Here is an 18,714-nt window from a genome sequence, read left to right as displayed (position 1 = left end):
TGCTTAATGCATATGTTTGCGGCTAGGGCGGGGCAGATTGGCTTTGTTAATGGGGTGTACATCACTACTAGCTAGCTAATTCTTGTCTCATTTGTTGCCTGATAAACAGAGAGAGAAGAAAGGACTGAGCAAATGAGCTGAGTGCAATTGTACTGCTCAGTGAAATAGGATTAAATGGGAAACACTGGGTTACTGTATGAGCTGTGCGCATATGCCCGGAAGGGTTTAGGACAGAGAGGAGAGCTACAGGAGGAGGAGGGTGCATTTTCAGATTCAACCGTTTCCCTCCAGATTTCTGCCTACCAGAGCTTTAACTACACTACTTGAGTGAATGTACTTAAGTTGCATTCCACCACATGTGCACATTTCTGTCAAGAACCTTTATGGAAATTGAAAAACTGTTCTGTGTTTGTGCAATCACAACGAGGATTGATTTCAAGTCATTTTGCACATACTAAGAAAACCAAAAAGATATGTTGACACCAGGATCTACAGGAATTCAACAGCAGACATCTTTATTGATATGTGCACCTTTTCCATTGTTGGGGCTGCCACAGAACAGACATTGATTCTAAATTCACCCTGCAGACGACTTAGAATCGATCCCTTTTTGTGTCGCCTAGATCTTCTGCCAAGTACAAACCTGGCAAATGTCTCCCTTTCAGCTGAGAGAAAACGACTTTGTGCTCCGAGAAAAAAAGCACACCATCATTGAAGGCCATGTCTTTTTTTTTTCAGCACCTTAATTGAATTTTTTAATAACGCTCACCAAAAGAAGAGGGGGTAGTTTGCTCCCTCTCAACTCAGCCTCACTTCTGGATTTACAAGGCATTAGCATTCTGGAGAGAATGGGCTGCTCTCCTTTGAGAGGAAGGGGAAAAAACATTGTCAGGAAGCAGTTGTCTGTAAATGAATGGCAGGGTCACCCACCACAGTAAAATGTTAATGAGGAACAGTACACTGGTTCAGAATGCAGGAGGGCTTAAAAGAGGCAAGCTTGAATACAGCATGCTGCAGTAATTGAGGCGTACTCTCCTTGCCACAACCGCTGAAAACAAACAGTATCAAAACATAAGGCAATGTGGTCACAGTTTGAAACTGTATTAGGGTTTTTTTGTTTTATTTTGTTTTTTAAGGCGCCACTCTCATAATAAGGTCCATATGTCAATAAAATGACATTTATATTTTAGCATTTAAACATTTTTACTCATCTGGAGTAGCTCGCTGCTGTAGGCTGTAATAGAAAAAAATTAGATTAGTAACACTGCAACTAATAGAGCAGAGGGCAAAAGTCAAAGCCACAACACTCCAACAGAAGGTGTGAATAGATGTTCTCATGTACCCAGGACATTCATATGTATGACAGAAATGCCAGAGAGTAATATCCAGACAGGAAGCCTATTCTGGAAATGAGATTCAGATTGGATAATTTAATACTGCGCATTGGGTTTCCTATGAAATCGCAAGGCTATATGGTGTAAACTTTTCATGTGAAGGTTGTGTATTCTGAAGGACAAATTCGCTGAAATGTCACGTCATATCTAGCTCACGCTGCAGTAGGTAAGGAGTTGTCATTGTAAATTGTTTGATCAGCCCTTGACGGACATGTTATAGAAACAGCGTGACCTTTCTGGAGCTTCTGTGGCTATCAGCAGTTTGTGGTAGTGGTACAAAACTCAGCTGTCCTTATCACCTCAGAGCCTCGTGCTGAATTTTAGCTTTATATTAGGATAATGGTCGACTTTTCTATATTGATTAAGGTGTTACTGACTGTTGCCACCTCAGTGAGGATATCACTTGTGATTGCAGCTGCCTCAATCGAGCTGTTATAAGGACCTAATATGAACACAATAGCAGGATAACCATGGATGTAAGCAGAGAAATTAGCAAATGAGCCAAGGACAGAGATGAAAGGGACATTTGAGATGAAGTAAAATTAGAACGGAGGAGAAAGAATACAGTTCTGTATCCATATTAAAGAATATTTTCTTCCTTTTTAGATCTTATAACGCAGGATGAGCGCATAGGTGACCACCAATCAGGGTTGGCAGCCTAGTCACCAGAAAATATGTTGGCATTGTATGTTTTTTTCCCAAACCACAGGTATGATGCATTTGTACATTTCATATATTTTATATCAACTAGGGATGCACAATATTAGATTTTTTGCTGATATCCGATATGCTGATATATAACAGCTTATTTGGCCAATAACCGCTATCACTATATCCACCTTTTTCCCCACCTAATTTTAGTGATTATCAAGTCTCTTCTGTAGACAAATTAACATCATATTATGCATGCATACTCTTATCATGATGGCCCACCAGCAGACGGAGACATCAAATACAATGCTTTTCAGTGTATGTAATATTCATTCATCGTGCAAAATAAGAAAAAGCATGTTGGCCGATTCTGATAGTTCATTTTAAAGCCAATATCGGCTGATACCGATGACATGTCGGTATTATCTAACATCTCTATTATCAGTGTTTCTAAAGTTACATAGCATGTGAACTGACATCTGAAGCTAAAGTTAGGTAGTTTGTCATTGAGAGGTAGAGGTCGTGTTACCTCGGTGAGAAACCTGCCAAGGTGCAGAACAGTGTTGGACCAACAAACAACAAAGCCAGTTGTTTTCAGCAAATCATTGCTACATTTCCAGCAGCTTTTTAGCCACCTTGGGTGTTATTTAGTGACCTGTCGCTGTGTTTTCACCCTTGATAGTGCCATGAAAAGTGAATGTTTTTTACTGAGACATTGCTGCGTTTCCACTTGTGAGTGGAAAGCAGTTAGTTTAAGCCAAAACGTGATCTTTTCCTAACCATAACCTAATTGTTTTAGTTCCTAAACCTTACCACAAACTTGAACTTAACCACAACGTTATTTAAACATAAAAAAAAGCAAAGCTAAAAGGTATCCGCTACATGTGTTATTGTCATAATAACACACAAATATAATGTTTCTGTGATTTGTAGAACTGTACAATGCCATCTTTTATTCTGCTAATAGTGTTGCAGCATTAGAGAATAAACACTAGTATAGTTTATAACAAAGTACACAATATCATTTCAAAATATCATGAGATGTTAGCAATAAAGTACTTTGGACTAAATCAGATTTCACAGTAACTGCCATTGAAGAAGTAGCTTCTGTAACAAGTCGAGCTAAAATGATTTGTCAATTACACGACTAGCCGTTGAACAGAACATTAATTGGCAGGTGTTTTGATAATTTATTAACTGCTTTAGGAAATTTAAAGGAAATTTTATAGACTGTATAAAGTAATGGACATAGCTACTGTGATGTCACCCAGTGGTTTGTGGACTGCTGTTTTGAAGCCTCATGTTCGGCATTTTGGCTATTGCCATTTCGTTTTTTTTGTTTAATGTTGCTGTTGTCCCTGGTTTCATATGAGTAGAGGAAAAGTATGCTAGCCACTAGGCTAATTTATACAATGTAAAATACCACAGGCTCGTACTTATAACATTAACATATTGTATTTGTGGGCAAAATGTGTCCAGCAGTTTATGGGAATTTACATGTTTTGGAGCCAGCCTGAAATGGTCATTCATGGTTTTGGGACTTCCAGATTGCCTTAATGTTTCAGCCTTGGAGGTTGATGCTTAGGAACTTTACAGACTCTTGTTCCAGCGTCTGCAATGTGAGGGTTTGCTGCTTTTCACTGTTCAGTGTTAATCATGAACTACTTGAAAGGTATTCAATCAATAGCAAATTGTTTCTGATTATTTTTCTTTACACACTATATCTGCTGAAATGTGTGTACCTTTAGTGTTTTGAGAATACATTTGGCAAGCTAGATATAAATTTTACATTTTAGTCTGCAAGACTTTACCACTACTTGTGGATTCATATGTCCTGAAATATTTCCCCCCAGTTGTATCAGGACTTGTTCTTCCTTCAGCATTATGCTAATTTGGATGAGGCAATCGTACCCTTGTAGGTTGAACACTCACCTGACTCGTGATTGCCTGAGAGATGGCACATAGTTCACAAAGCCAGACTCATGGAATTGCAACACAAGTTGCTCCTCGAGGACAGTCTGACATTTGTGCACGGCAAAAAAAGAATCTCCTGGAAAATTAAAGACTGCTCAGGCTTTTATACTTTTAGTCATGATGATGGAGTAAAATGGAAGTCATATTGTACATGTCTTGCTGAGATTCTGCCCACTGTGTGACCATATTTTGCATAAATGGCAACTGAACTTCAAACTAAAAGCCCTCTATATGCAGCACTTATCTCACAGGTGGTTGCCTTGGTTACCCAAGGCTGGACACTGTACCTGGAAAATTGATGTATGAATGCAACACACAGCAGACATTGGCAAGGTATATGGAGGAAAATCAGCTTTAGGAGCAGGCTTACTTTAAAGGCTTACTTCATGGATTGTTGTACAATCCATGAAGTAATAAAGGTATGGAGTTAGATTTGTCTCATTAATACCTGTAAATGCACAGAGGGTGATCTACAAATATTTCTTGATCTGCACACATTTCATGATTATGTGTGTAAACAGATCGACGATCTGTGTGTAAATGTGTAATCTGTAAATATAAAACACATTCCACAAATACAAAAAATATCTGTGAATACATTAAATTAATTTGCAAATAAATAAAAAGCATTTGTGAATATCTTCCTAACATTTACAGGTTTCAAACAGGCATTTGTGAACTCAGTTTTTATTTGTGAATCGAAAAAGCATTTGTGGATCTCAGTTCTACGTGTGTGGATTTGCTTTTTACACACACGGATTTTTGAGACAAACTTTCCGCCGGTCCATACGAAAATGCACTCGTATCACACTCGGCCATCTTCGGATAGCACGTGATCACCCAGCTGATGACGTCATTTCCGCATGTGAAAGTAAGAGCATGCAGTCTTTCTATGAGCTGTTTTTTGTTGTTGTTTTTTAATAATAATCAGCGATAAGTAACGTGCATTCATTGTTTTATGTTAATGTCATACAGTGTGTGTTTATTTGTTCTATGTATCTGGCACACACTTTTGTATACATTTCTGTTCGAGTATGAAAGGCACAGTGGCTTGGCTGTTTCTTCAGTTGGCAGTTATCAGCCAACTCATCCTTTATATTTTTCATTTATTCTTTCCAGTAGGATTAAAGTCACAAAGCACTTCACATCTTATTATAAGTGTACTTGTAATGTCTGTGCTGACCGCACCGTGTTTAGTTAGGTTACATTGTTTCAGTGAGGTTACGTTAACTGTTGTAAGATATGACAAGTGGCAACACCCCGGTTAAGGTCTTTGATAGAACAGCTGTTGGTGTTGGTAGCTCTTTTTGTTAAGAAATGTAATATTGTAGTTGTATTGTTCATTGTCAATTTCACACACAGATTGTCGATCTGTCCACACACATAATTATGAAACGTGTGCAGATCAAGAAATATTTGTAGATCACCTTCTGTGCATTTACAGGTATTAATGAGACAAATCTAACTCCATATAAAGGCTGGTTCAATTTGCAGTATATGTTTGATGGAAATCTTGGTACCAAACACAAGGACATAGGACTGTGCCACCAATATGTTTTCCATAAGCATACTAAGGTTTATTGGATGCCTTTGCCAGCAGCACTACTTAGGTTTTTCATTTCATCTGTCAGAGGTAGACTTCACCTGCATACTCAACCAGTAACTGTAAAATGTCCTCCAAGGTACAGTACATGGAATGTTAATTGTAAAACCCTGAGGTGGAGGTTTCCTGAGCGAAATCAATCATTTTCCAAAAACGAGTTATTCAAATGTGCTTGGTCTTAATGAACATGATATCTATCATCTGTGGCTCATTAGGTCCCACATAAGCACAGTCTATCATAGACTCATATTTAGATAATTCATGTCCTCATAAAATAGGGAGTGCATCGTTTTCTTTGCAGAATAATTTTCCATATTTTGTAGCACAAATATGAGTCTGTGGTAGCCTTATATCAATACCTTGATAATTACATCAGTGAAAAACTGCATGAAAAACAGCATTTTCAGTAATTTTGCAATTTGTAGTTCAACAAATGTATTAATTAAGGACAGATTTTCAAACACAATCATGTCTTAGTTTGGTAATTGTTGCTATTTCATGATAAACAGCTGAATGATAAATAATTCAAATTCTATTAACTTATTTACATAATTTGTTTGAGTAGCACTAATCTAAAAACTAAATTGTTTTTCGATTTCAAACTATTCTTCACACATTTGTGCTTTGACATTTATTTTGTAAAGTGTATATTGTACAGATCTGTACAGTATATTTTCTGTTCTTATAAATACTTTCATAATAGCAATGGATCACATGACTTAACATAATGTGAAGGGAGTGCTCATAGTCATGAACTCACAGAGAATGATTACCAAACTCAGCAGTTCCCCTTGGCAGTATGAAGCAGTTTAGCCTCTTTCAGCTCATTGTTTGGGCAGCTAGCTGTGAACAAATGCTGCGTTTCAACAGCTGTACTCAACTCACTCTAGAATTATAGATAGAACCTGATACTTTTCTGTGGTACCACCTCGGTCGAGGTTCCAAGCGAGCTGAGACAATACTCAAAGTTGACGATAAAACACTGACGACACCTGACTGGTCAAAGAAAACTATCACTAGGATCATCACTAGTGTGACATGAGACAGCTTGCACAAACAAACACACCATTTTTTAAAAAGCCAAACTACTGTCAGTACCAATGGTGATTTTTTTTTATTCACTTGACCCAGATTTTGTAAAAATGGCGGCTCCGTACGCTGAGAGTTTGAGAGGAACAGAATACAAGTAACGGTATGTATTTAAATTACAAAATATGAGTAACTGTATTTCATTACAGTTACGGTTTAAATAAGTGGTAATCCGAATTAACAGATTACTTTATAGGTATAGGTAGGTATAAGTTTATGGTTTTATTTTTATTTTTTTGTTATCTATTAGCATGCTCCAACTGGCTGTGACTGACACAGTGCTGCCATTTTGAGCTGAACTTTTGTCAGACACTGTTTCTATTTATTCCTGTCGCTCACTTGGAAAGCTCTGCAATGGACAAGGAACAGCTGATTCACAAAGTTGTAATGAGAAGTTATCTACACATCACCTCCTCATTTAACCGCAAAAACCTAAATAAGGTGTCAGCTGGCTGGAGGGAGATCACCAGAGAGCTGAAAGACCATTGCTGATAACCACCTAGTTGCTGTTGGCTATATTGTATGTCATTTCCATTAAATATCACAACATAAAACATGTTTTTTTTCTGTTTAGAAGCTGATTGGCACAGCTGATTGGCAGCCTACATGGTTTGTTTACATGATGTAACAGAGTGTTGTGTTGAAGATGATCAGTTGAGAGTCCTGCATACACTGAGGGGGTACTATCCCCAGTGGAAAACGAAATAGACATAGAGGACCTTGTACCTAAAGTGAGCTTAATGGAGTCGAGCCGAGCTGAACCAGGCAGTGGAAATGAGGCAATAGTGATGCATTTAGCAGATAGACAGCCGGATATCTCCCTCTGAAGTTGGTGGAATGGACAGGATGTTGAATATTGAACTGAAATTTGTTGAGTGGACAGACATACAACTCCATGTGAATGCTAATGTTGTTCTGTGTTTGCAAGATGTATAAATAGGTAACTATTTTCCAGTGCATTATCTTTAATGTGATGCAGTATTTTCTCACTGCCCCCATGTGGCCAAAAAAAATCAATCAATGCAAGTTTGAGAAAAAAGTAAGAGCTCAAACAACCCTCGCTCCCACAAATAGTCATTTTTACATTGCTGTTTGTATATAGATTTGGAAATATGAATGACCTTTTGGTGAGCTTTAGAGGTGTTGATGAGTTGCTGGGTTTTTCCGCCCACTATAGACAGACCCAGGTTGTTTCCCCCTGCTTTCAGTTTTTATACTATGCTGAAATAAAATGTACTGCACTGGCTCCAGTACAACCTCTTTATATATACTAAAACTAAGACCACACAAAGTTAATTAACCTTAAGAGGTGAGTGAAGTTTGTTCTACGTACAAAAGGTGGGTCAAGAGCGTTGAGGTGGGTTTTCACCCCCACAACAACAACAACAACCTGCCTCCATACATGTGATACATTGTGTATTGGAGGAGACACCAGAGAGCTGGTGAGGTTGTAAGTGCTTTGGTCTGTAGTGTGTGCCGTGACCCCTGGCAGGGCCTATTAGAGGAAATGTCTCTGTGGTCTACATGCCTCCAACCTCTCTGGCAGCCACCGAGCAACATCAATTACACCCACAGCAGCTCCAGCCTATAGCTACACTAGTATATTGCCATCACCACGGGGGTAATTGGTCCACTATATACTTCCAATTCCGAGCAAGTCGCAGCCTATTTTTCCAGTCGCTCGACACTGGTCCATGTTAAAATTTGCTATTATAGCCTGCAGCTTCAGGATGAGGTCCTGAGATTGAACAAGAAGGGGGGAGGAGCAACATACTGTACCCGCAGTGATCACAGTGATCAGCTGTGAAATATTGATGCATATTGGACTGATGCAGTCTCTGTTTTGGGTCATGAATACCATTTACCAGCAGTGGATCCACACATACAGTGCAGTAAAGTCGAGTAGAGAAGAGTGTTTTTTTTCCTTTGCATATTCCTCTGAGATGGATGTACATGCATGATGCGTCTCCCTGCGGCGAGTACAACTTAAATGTCCTCCTCTGCAGTGATGCACACATAAACTGTTGTTGGAATGGGACCTGTGACCTTTTCATTTACAGGACAGTTCCTCTACCCACCAGGCCAACGCCGCCCGCTTAAAGTGACCGGACAGTTCTGTAACAGACAGGATGACAACAATAATTAACTCCATTTATTACATAGTCCAGGATAATGTAAATGTCTCATGTCATTTCTGTTTATGCACCCTTAACTTGACTGATATTAGTCATGACAGCAAGAGAGCACACACACACTGTAACACCACAGTCGTACACTTGAATGCTCAATGCCACACACACATGCGGTGGAATTATACACACTTGCGTACACACTCCTTTTAATTCCATTTAATTTAATGAAGCTTTATTGGCATGAGATTTTGCTGAAAATTATGTTGCCACAGCTCATACATACAATAAACAGACTGATGGCAAATGATAAATAAATACGAGGAGTGAATATTTATCGGCACGTGTGAGTACACACACATGTACAATAACGCTACACGCTGGCATCCATGCACAATTAAAAAACACCATGTGTCCGCTGTGGGTAAGTGTGTGTGTGTGTGTGTGTATGTGAATACTCAGTGCGGATTCTGCAGCAGATGAAAGGTCAGTGGAAGTACATCCCAGCCCAAAGCGCTGTATGTGGTGTACATTCAAAAAGACAGGGAGTGCAAGAGCCACACACACACACACACACACCTGAACACAACCATCACGGATACAAAAAGCAATCCCAGAATGCAGATGTGCACCACACACAAACAGATGCATGCAGAAAGCAAATATAAACAAAGAGCTGTATACCGTACGCCACAGAAGGACAAAGACAGATACATGCACAAACACACAACGGGGCACACATACAGAAACACCAGGCCCCCTGGCTGAGGCACTGGGGCCAATTAGGATGCCAAGACCAATGCATCATTTGAGGGAGCCAGCTGTCTGTGGGCTGCCCTGATGTGGCTGTCCTCACTGTGCTCTGTAAGCCCTCTGCTCCTGGGGGCCTGGACCAGATCTGACACACACACAGCCAATCTCTCCCTCGCTCCCGCTCAAGAAACAGGAGGCATGTCACAAGCAACAGGTTAACCGGTTGGCTCGTGCAACAATTTAAATTCCATTTTCCCCGTTTAAAACATTAATGTTGCTGCATTTTTAAACATTTAACAAGACGCGTGGTCAAGATGATTGGTATCTTATTCCTCACTGCAGTGGTGTTGTTTGCAGTCATGTTTTCCAAACTAAGACTTCATTTCTCATGAATAATATTGCTTCTTCTTCGAGTAAAATCTCTTTCTTTGTCAAGGCTGAACAGGATACGCATGTCAGAAGTTTCTTGTACTTGTTTTTCTCTCCGTTTTTCCCCTGACTTTGCTTCTCCCTTATTTCACCATCTGTTGTTGTGAAATCTTGAAATCTTTCGCTGTGTTTGTGCTGGATAAACAGCACCGACCCAGTGGCAGAAAGAATCTGCCAGTCCAACAGTTTCCTCTGCTTTTGGTAATTATACTATCGTTCTAAAGCATGTCTCAAAATATATTGAAGTCACAGCATCACACATTCTATATTTAAGAAGCGACAGAAAACAATGAACACCCTCTGTGGAATTTAGTGTGAATTATTCAGTTAAGCTCCCAGGAGTGACATTCATCAGAGAATGAATGTGATACGTTTTATAGTGACTTCATTTCCAAGAGACACGGTTTGATGTGCTGCAGAGTCTAGTTAAGTGCTCGACCTTGACCATCTGCTAGGTGGGAGAAGAGCTGAAGCCTCCCAGAGGACAGACTGAGGTGCTGCTGAGGTTGAAGGAGAAAGGGAAACCAAACGGACTGACAGGAGTGAAGGGAGATGCAATTTGATATTAGGGACAGCTGATATGAAAAATTAAAATATTTGATATTAAAATGTAAAAGTCTGTATATACCCCTTCTTCAAAGGATCCATTAATATGCATCCAGAGGCCAGTTCAACATGACCAGGATATCTTATCGTTATTTGACCTCACTTAACAAAATGTTGGCCGTCTGGATAACCTGTAGGATGAAGGTGGTTATCAAGTAGTTCAGTAAAATCTGGGTTCTCCTATCCAGCCACAAGTGCGTTGCATGTGACAGAGGTGGGGTTCTTAATTGCATGCGACAACATCAGAACCGTGATACAAGTACGTCATATGTTATGTGATGAAACAGTCAGTGCGTTTACATGCACGCAGTAGTCGAGCTAAGCTCATAGCTCTGCTAATCAGTCAAGTCGGACTTCTTGTCTTGTCTTGAGTATACATGCAGAGGAGAAAATCGAATTTCTGACCAAGTACGTCTGATTGCGCCTCGATAGGCAGCACTGTGTCCTTTTTAATATAGTGCGTATTGAACTAGTTCTGGTCAAAGAGGAAGTTAACGACGAATGAAGATGGCGGAGATGGATGTAGTGTCCTCCGCAGTCCAGAAGTGCATCTTCTGCTTCTTGGTCGCCATGGTGTTTGTTTGTTTGTTTGTTTGTTTGTTTTCCAGGGAGTTACTGCACTGCTGCTACATCATCTTCTTCTTCCTGGTGAAAGCCAGCGAAAGAAAAATGGTGCATGCGCAGAACGCAGAGTCCGACTCCAGTCTGACTAAGTGGAAACATGCAGCAATAGTTCTAATTTTCAATCAAATTATCTAGGTGTCTTAGTTGAGCTACGGATAGTCCAATTTCAGTCGGACTAAGCCAATAATTCATTTTTCTCGAGCTGCATGTAAACGTACTGATTGATACTTGGAATGTTCTGTTTTAGAGACAGCAAAAAGTCACATTCATCAGAGTGAAATGTTAACAAAAGCCTTTAATCCTTCAACACAATAAGATGTAGAAACACTAGAAATAATGTCCAAGTATTAAAAGTCAAGGCTTAAAATACATCTAAGTATTATTATATATGACTTAAGTGTGAAGTGAATAGCCTGTCTTTTTGCTATTTTATTCAATGACGAATAAACTTAAAGTTTAAGTTTAAGTATCTCGGGATCTTGTTCACGAGTGAGGGTAGGATGGAGCGGGAGACTGACAGGCGGATTGGGGCGGCGTCAGCAGTGATGCGGGCGCTTAACCGGTCCGTTGTGGTGAAGAGGGAGCTTAGCCAGAAAGCGAAGCTCTCGATTTACCGGTCGTTCCAACCCTCACCTATGGTCACGAGCTCTGGGTAGTGACCAAAAGAACAAGATCGCGAGTACAAGCGGCCGAAATGAGTTTCCGCCGCAGGATGGCTGGGCTCAGCCTTAGAGATAGGGTGAGGAGCTCGGACACCCGGGAGGGACTCGGAGTAGAGCCGCTGTTCCTCCGCATCGAGAGGAGCCAGGTGAGGTGGTTCGGGCATCTGGTAAGGATGCCTCCTGGACGCCTCCCTTGGAAGGATTACATCTGGAGGGATTACATTGCCCGGCTGGCCTGGGAACGCCTCGGGGTTCCCTCGGAAGAGCTGACAGAAGTGGCTGGGGAGAGGACTGTCCGGGCTTCTTTGCTGAGGCTGCTGCCCCTGCGAGTACGACGAATACACTTTACTGAATATGTCACTTAGAAAGATTTAAAAGTCATGCCAGTCTGTTTCTCCTACCAAAATCAAAAATGGAGAAGTTTTTCATAATGAGGTCCATGTGAATGAAATGTTGCATTTTAATCACAGGAGCCAGTTAACAGTGTGTGGATTCATTTTGTCACGAAAGACAGTCTAGTTTTTGGGTTTTCTTTTTACAGCTATCACACAGGTGTTTCATGTTACTCTGAGCTGCAGTGCTAGCATCAGGGTGTGAAATCAGCCACCCTGTCAGCTGTTACTCAACAGAAACTTTGCACAATTAAAATGCAGCGTTAATGACCATAATGTGTTTTTTGTCGTTAACAGCCTGCCCCAGAGTAGGTTATGTGTTTAGCATAAGTTGTAGTGATTTATTCTGGTAATAAGTGAACCAATGTCATAGTACTGAGAGTACCTCACCAGCCTAACATCTTCCTTCCGAGTACAAGTCTGAGCTTGATGCAAAAATTCCTATGTGAATGCAAGATTAAGCCATTCAAAGCATTTTAGAGGTCATGAAATGCATTTGGCAGTATAAAAATCAATGAAAAATGCACTGTGTGAAACATTTGGATCCAAACTGAAAAAACACATTCATGCACACACACATAATAACTGACCTTTGGAGAAATGAATTGATCACAAATATACTCAGGGAACAAACAACTAAGTATTTGCTGTCAATTTAAAGGAGCACTAAGCAGGATTTTCCTAAGATCCAGTGTAAAGACTCATAAAAGTAAACCCTCTCATCATCATTTATGACCAGCTAGAGGTGTGTGCCAGTGTATTTATCTGCAGAGAAACTGCTGTCTGCCAGTTTTCATCTCATTTATCTGTGGTCAGGATGTTTCTGGGCTGCAGTGTTTGGGCAGTGATGTGTAGCCTTCAGCCAGTAACAGCATGCAGGTGTAGTTGGACCCTTGTGAAAAAGTATTGACCAGGTAGTAGCAATACCTAAGAGGAAGCCCAGAAGAAGCAAGGCAAAACTCAGAGCAAACAAAGCTCAACCCAATTAAAGAGTGATTCTGGGGCTGACTTTCACTTTCAGTTTCACTGGTGAGCACTGTAGGAGAGGATGAAGAGCAGCGCTGAGTTGGCCTGTTTTCTCTTAGCTTAGTTAGCACACTAAAGTATCATCTTTGCCATTATAACAAATGTAACTTTTCTAGGACAGTAGGTTGTAGTGTATGTACAAGCAGCTTCAGGAGAAGGCTGATATGGGGGAGTCCGACTGGAGTCACAAATTTGAGGAATTGAGACTTGCTTGACTAACACTGATGAGATTTTACTTTGACTTTGTATTCATGACTTGAAAGGACTTGACATTTTTACTTAATATTTGTAATTTTCTAGATGATTTTCAGAGCCGCCACATAAAATTTAATTATGAAATAATAAAAAGCAAAAGCAGCAAAATAATCCTCACATTTGTGAACCTGGAACCATGAGATGTTTCTGCATTAATAAACGACTACTATTACTATCAAAACAGTGGCAAATGTATTTTCTGTCAGTCATAGTTCCAGCTGTACTTCATTCATTCATTTCCCGTAACTGCTTATCCTGTCAGGGCTCATGGGGGTGCCTATCCCAGCTGGCATTGGGTGAGAGGCCGGGTACACCCTGGACAGGTCACTAGACTATCACAGGGCTGACACATAGAGACAGACAACCATTCACACTCATATTGACACCTATGGACAATTTAGAGTCACCAATTAACCTACATGTCTTTGGACTGTGGGAGGAAGCTGGAGTACCCTGAGAAAACCCATGCTGACGCAGGAACATGCAAACTCCGCACAGATGGGCTCCCCCACCCTGGGTTCAAACTAGCAACCCTCTTGTTGTGAGGCAACAGTGCTAACCACTTTACCACCGTGCCGCCTACCAGCTCTTCTTGTACATTTCATTTTCTCATGTCTTTCAAGTGCAAAATCTTAATTTGTAAAGTAACTAGTAACTAAAGCTGTCAGATAAATGTAGTGGAGAAGAGGTAGAAAGTTACATGACAAGAAAAGACTCAGATTTGTACTTACACTACCTGAGTAAATGTGTTTAGTTACATTCTTGACTACTTGACTTGCTTGACTCGAAGCAAGGACTTGACTTGCTTGATTTGCACCACAGTGACTTGGGCGTCATGACTTGAGACTTGCTTATGACTTGTACATGTGTGACTTACTCCCACCTCTGGGAGGAGGAGTGAAGTTTGAACATCGTACAAACAGTAATGGACATTTCATGCGTAATACACCTTTAAGGGTCAAAATATTACTTGTGTGACAATGGAAAAATGTTGGGTCCCCACTTTGTGAGTATATTGTGTATGCACACTTATGAGCGTGGGGGTGACACAATACACATTCCCACTAATGGGGTCCACTTATCAGCAGGTGGTGGTAATGCACCAACAAATTGCAGGGAAGATAACTGCAAGGATGTATGGATAACGAGGATGTAAACATGCAATCCTTTTGAAACAATCGGCTTTGTAATTGTTTTAAACAAAGACATGATGCATTCTATGTGATTGTTTGGCCTTGGCAATACACACAATCTGCTGTCTGTGCCTTAACTAACAACACATTCACACTACAAGGTCTATGTGATAGCTGTTCTAGAGCTTTTGATGATCGAAATTCAATTTTTTCCTGCCTGGGCACAATAGATTCTCATCCATGCTTGATACAAAAGCTGCATACTTGACAGCCCCATACTTGAAAAAATATTCCAGCAATTGAATGCAAAACTAGCAAATCTCAGTCAAATTGTATTTGACAATCCCTCTGCCTGACTGTGAGGACACCATAAAAAGTGCCAGCATGCTGAGACAGCCAAATGATTTGAAACCAATTTGATATATTGTGTGTCTTCATCTTTGTTCTCCCTACCTGGCAAATCCCACCTGTCAGCTACTCCAAACAGGTTAAAGCAAGCACCAAGAACTATTTGCAAATACTTACTCACCTGGATCCTGAGTTAATGACTACTAGAAATGCAATCCTGCTGGAAAGGAGAGATCAATTTGTTAATTAAATCCACTCCTAAAATAATTACAGTCTTTTTTTATGGCCTTGGACAAGCGGTCCACATTGTGAGTTCCTCCTGGAAACAAAAAGATACGGTTTGTTTTGTGCCAACAAGAAAAATCCTTGGACATCTGACAATGAATATGGAGTTACAATGATGCCACCCCGGGTAGCTATGAGTGGATATGGGCACTTTTTCCTGTTAACAACTGTTAGCACTACAGCGAAATCATTTGGGTGTAAAACCTCAGACAAGCATCCTGTGAGCCAAGGAAGTGCAGACACCAATTAATTGTCAATGGAGTAGCTCCAGGTTTTGTCACAGATCACAGGATGTCTTGCCCAGTTTCTTGATTTGGTAGACATTTGTTCATTTTAGCAATTAATGATTCAACTCCCACATCATTTAACTAATGAACATGCTCATTTTTTTTATTTCCTTATATGTTTTTAACTAGAAAGGATCTGTCTGAAGGCTCATTGTTAAGTGACACCATGCCTCAGAGGGTTTGCATTGCAGGTTGTTTATCTGATCACATTATGTGTTTGAACAGAAATGGATTTTAGTCAGGGTACAGCAAGAGAGCAGCGCAGACAGAACGCACTAGCTACTGTGGGTGCGACACAAGTTACTCTTGAGGGCAAACAACGCAGAGGCCTGTTGCAGGGGATGATAATTGAATGAAATAGAGATTGGATTGGAAGCTCCTGTCACTGCCAGACATATCGGCAGGTTGATGACTCGTCGCCTCGGGCCCCCAGGGTCTGACTGGTGAGAAAGAAACAGCCTGTTTGGATGGCTCTGCGCTTTGCTTTTGCCTTTCAACTGTCCTGCTCTGAGCAAGTGGGTTATAACTACACACGGACAATCATATTTTTATTCAGCACAAACACCCGTGAGCAATGCTTTTCCTCACAATCTCAGACACAAATGGAGGCTTTCAGTTAAATACAAGTTTATGCACACACACACACACACACACACACACACACACACACACTCACACTCAAACTCACACATTGAGCAAAAACAAAGAAGGGAATGGGAACCCTTTCAGTTTTAATTAGTCGTTGCTGCTGTGTTTTGGAGGCGGTGCAGGGGTCAACAGTAATTGGGTTGTTTTTATATTGAGGCATTCAGAGCAGAACGGAGGGATATGGGTCAGAGCGAAGTGATCCCACAATCCAACTGCCTGCTTTCCACCCTCTCTTCCTGCCCTTCTCCTCTTCTGCTCCCCCCCATCCGCCCTGGCACCAGCGTTTCAACTGGAAAGACTTGTGGATCCTGGCAGGCCTTGCAACTGGAGAAGGGCCACGGCACCACCCTCTCAGCGCAGCTCCAAATCAGTTCTCACCAAGACCAAATGGAGGAATCTGGAGAGCTCGGCTGTGCCATGAAAGAACAGGCTTCTGGGAACATGTCTGGGAAAATCGAAGGACGCAAGGACTCAGAATGAGGCGGAGGAATCGCAGTCCCTGGAAGTGATGCCAGGATTTTCTTCACCAGCAGAACCAGGAGCGCCAAAGTGTGGAGTGCCAAGCCAAACTGAGTGACGCCAGCTTAGGAACAGAGAGAGGGAGATGATACAAATGGTAAGACGACGGAAATGATTCAGTGAGAGCACTGCTGTGGAGGATAGACACCATCCAGATGGTCAGCTCAGTGGCTTTCAATAAATAATTTATCGACTTCCTTCGTTTTATGACGCCCGGAGCCTAAAACTTTATCTTTACTTAGTATTCATGGATCAAACATGAAGAACGAGCACTCTTATGAACACTTATTTGTGGCAATTGCGTCACATTAATACAGAGAGGAGGCATAAATTACACACAACTACATAATGAATGTGCATAGCCTCTCCAAGCAGTGAAGTGCCTTTAAGGGGTAATACAATACAGACGGACAATGGCAGTGGAGTTTTCCAAGCTGATTGCACTAAGCAGGTTGGAGTGCTATCAAAAAGATGTCGAAAGGACCATTTTCTGACAGACACACATTAAGATGAAATGGCCTGTAAGGGCTCTGATATTGCAAGGCTTGTCATGATAAATTATAAAACCAAGAAGCTGCCAGGTTTAGCTCTCTGCAGAGGAACCTCTCATGTACAGTAGGTTATAGCTATTTGTCTTTATATATCTACTCTTCATAGGATTGCCAGTTTGGGGGTTTTGTAGGTTTTCATGAAAAAATTCCCAGAATTTTTCAAAAGGAGAGCTGTTAAAACTTCAGGATTTTATTGTGTTTCATGCATCTACAAGTCACTACCAAGTGTATTTTACAGTGAACAACATTCTGATAAGACAACTCTGGAAATGTACCAGTAATTAAAGGGGAAGATAAAACCAGGAAGAAAAACTTTATGAGCTGCTAATTAACCGTAGCAAAAATAAAGCTTTGGTTTTCTCCACATGTTGAAGTGGTATGTGTGAAGCTGTAGTGAGAAACATACTCGGTATGTAAGGGCTCATTTATGCTCCCTTTACATACAAAAATGTATACGTCTGTTTCAAACGATGTTACCGTCACTGCCCGCATACTTCCATGCGCCCTTTACGTTGGCATGGATGTTAACCAATATATCCACCAGGAGGCAGCCCAGCGTCAAAAGTTTATGAAAACAACAAACTCAAAAACAAACATGGCGACTGTGGAGAAGATATTGATAATGTACCTCTTGCATAAAAGACAAAAACAGAGGCAGCGTTGTAGGAGGCGGTGGTTGGTGAGGCCGTTAAATACATTGTGACTGGAGGACGGAGAATTCTTTTCTCTAGTACTGCCGATGAAAGAAATTGAATTTTTATTTCTTCTTCGTGTCCCACTAGAGCTACGTATTGGGTAGTGACAGCAACACTGCCCCCGCGGTTCCCGGTGATACTGCTCCGTTTGGCTCGCATCCGTAAGCTTTATGGAAACGTGCAGAAATACAGCCGAAATGAACGCGGAGCACAGACAGAAGGCTTCGTCTGTATCCGGATTCGTATTTAACGTTGAGCATAAATGAGCCTTAAGATGTTAAAATAGAATAAACAGTGTGTTTGTCAGCTCTTACATGCTAATGCAAGCATTTTAACCAACAGTAGCACACTTGCGATATGTCCATGGCAAAGAGTTAATACATTATTTTGTTACGTTATAGAAAAGGCCCCGTTCAGGACTGGCACATGGCTGCCAATCAGAGATTAGGGTAACTTAGGTTAAGATAAGATTCCAAATTTGTCTTCATCCTTAGATACTTTTCTCATGCAGAATTGAAACATGTAGTTTAGTTATGATAAAACATGAAACTAACCTTTCTGTTTTTTGTCTGAACAAAACCTATTATTGACTTATCAATGTTACCCATAGACTTAGAATCTATGTGTGGTGGTAGCTGACGATGGGGGTTGGAGGACTGGG

Source organism: Epinephelus fuscoguttatus, linkage group LG15 (genome assembly GCF_011397635.1).
Source record: "Epinephelus fuscoguttatus linkage group LG15, E.fuscoguttatus.final_Chr_v1".
NCBI lineage: Eukaryota > Metazoa > Chordata > Actinopteri > Perciformes > Serranidae > Epinephelus > Epinephelus fuscoguttatus.
Note: the sequence above shows the minus strand (reverse complement) of the source record.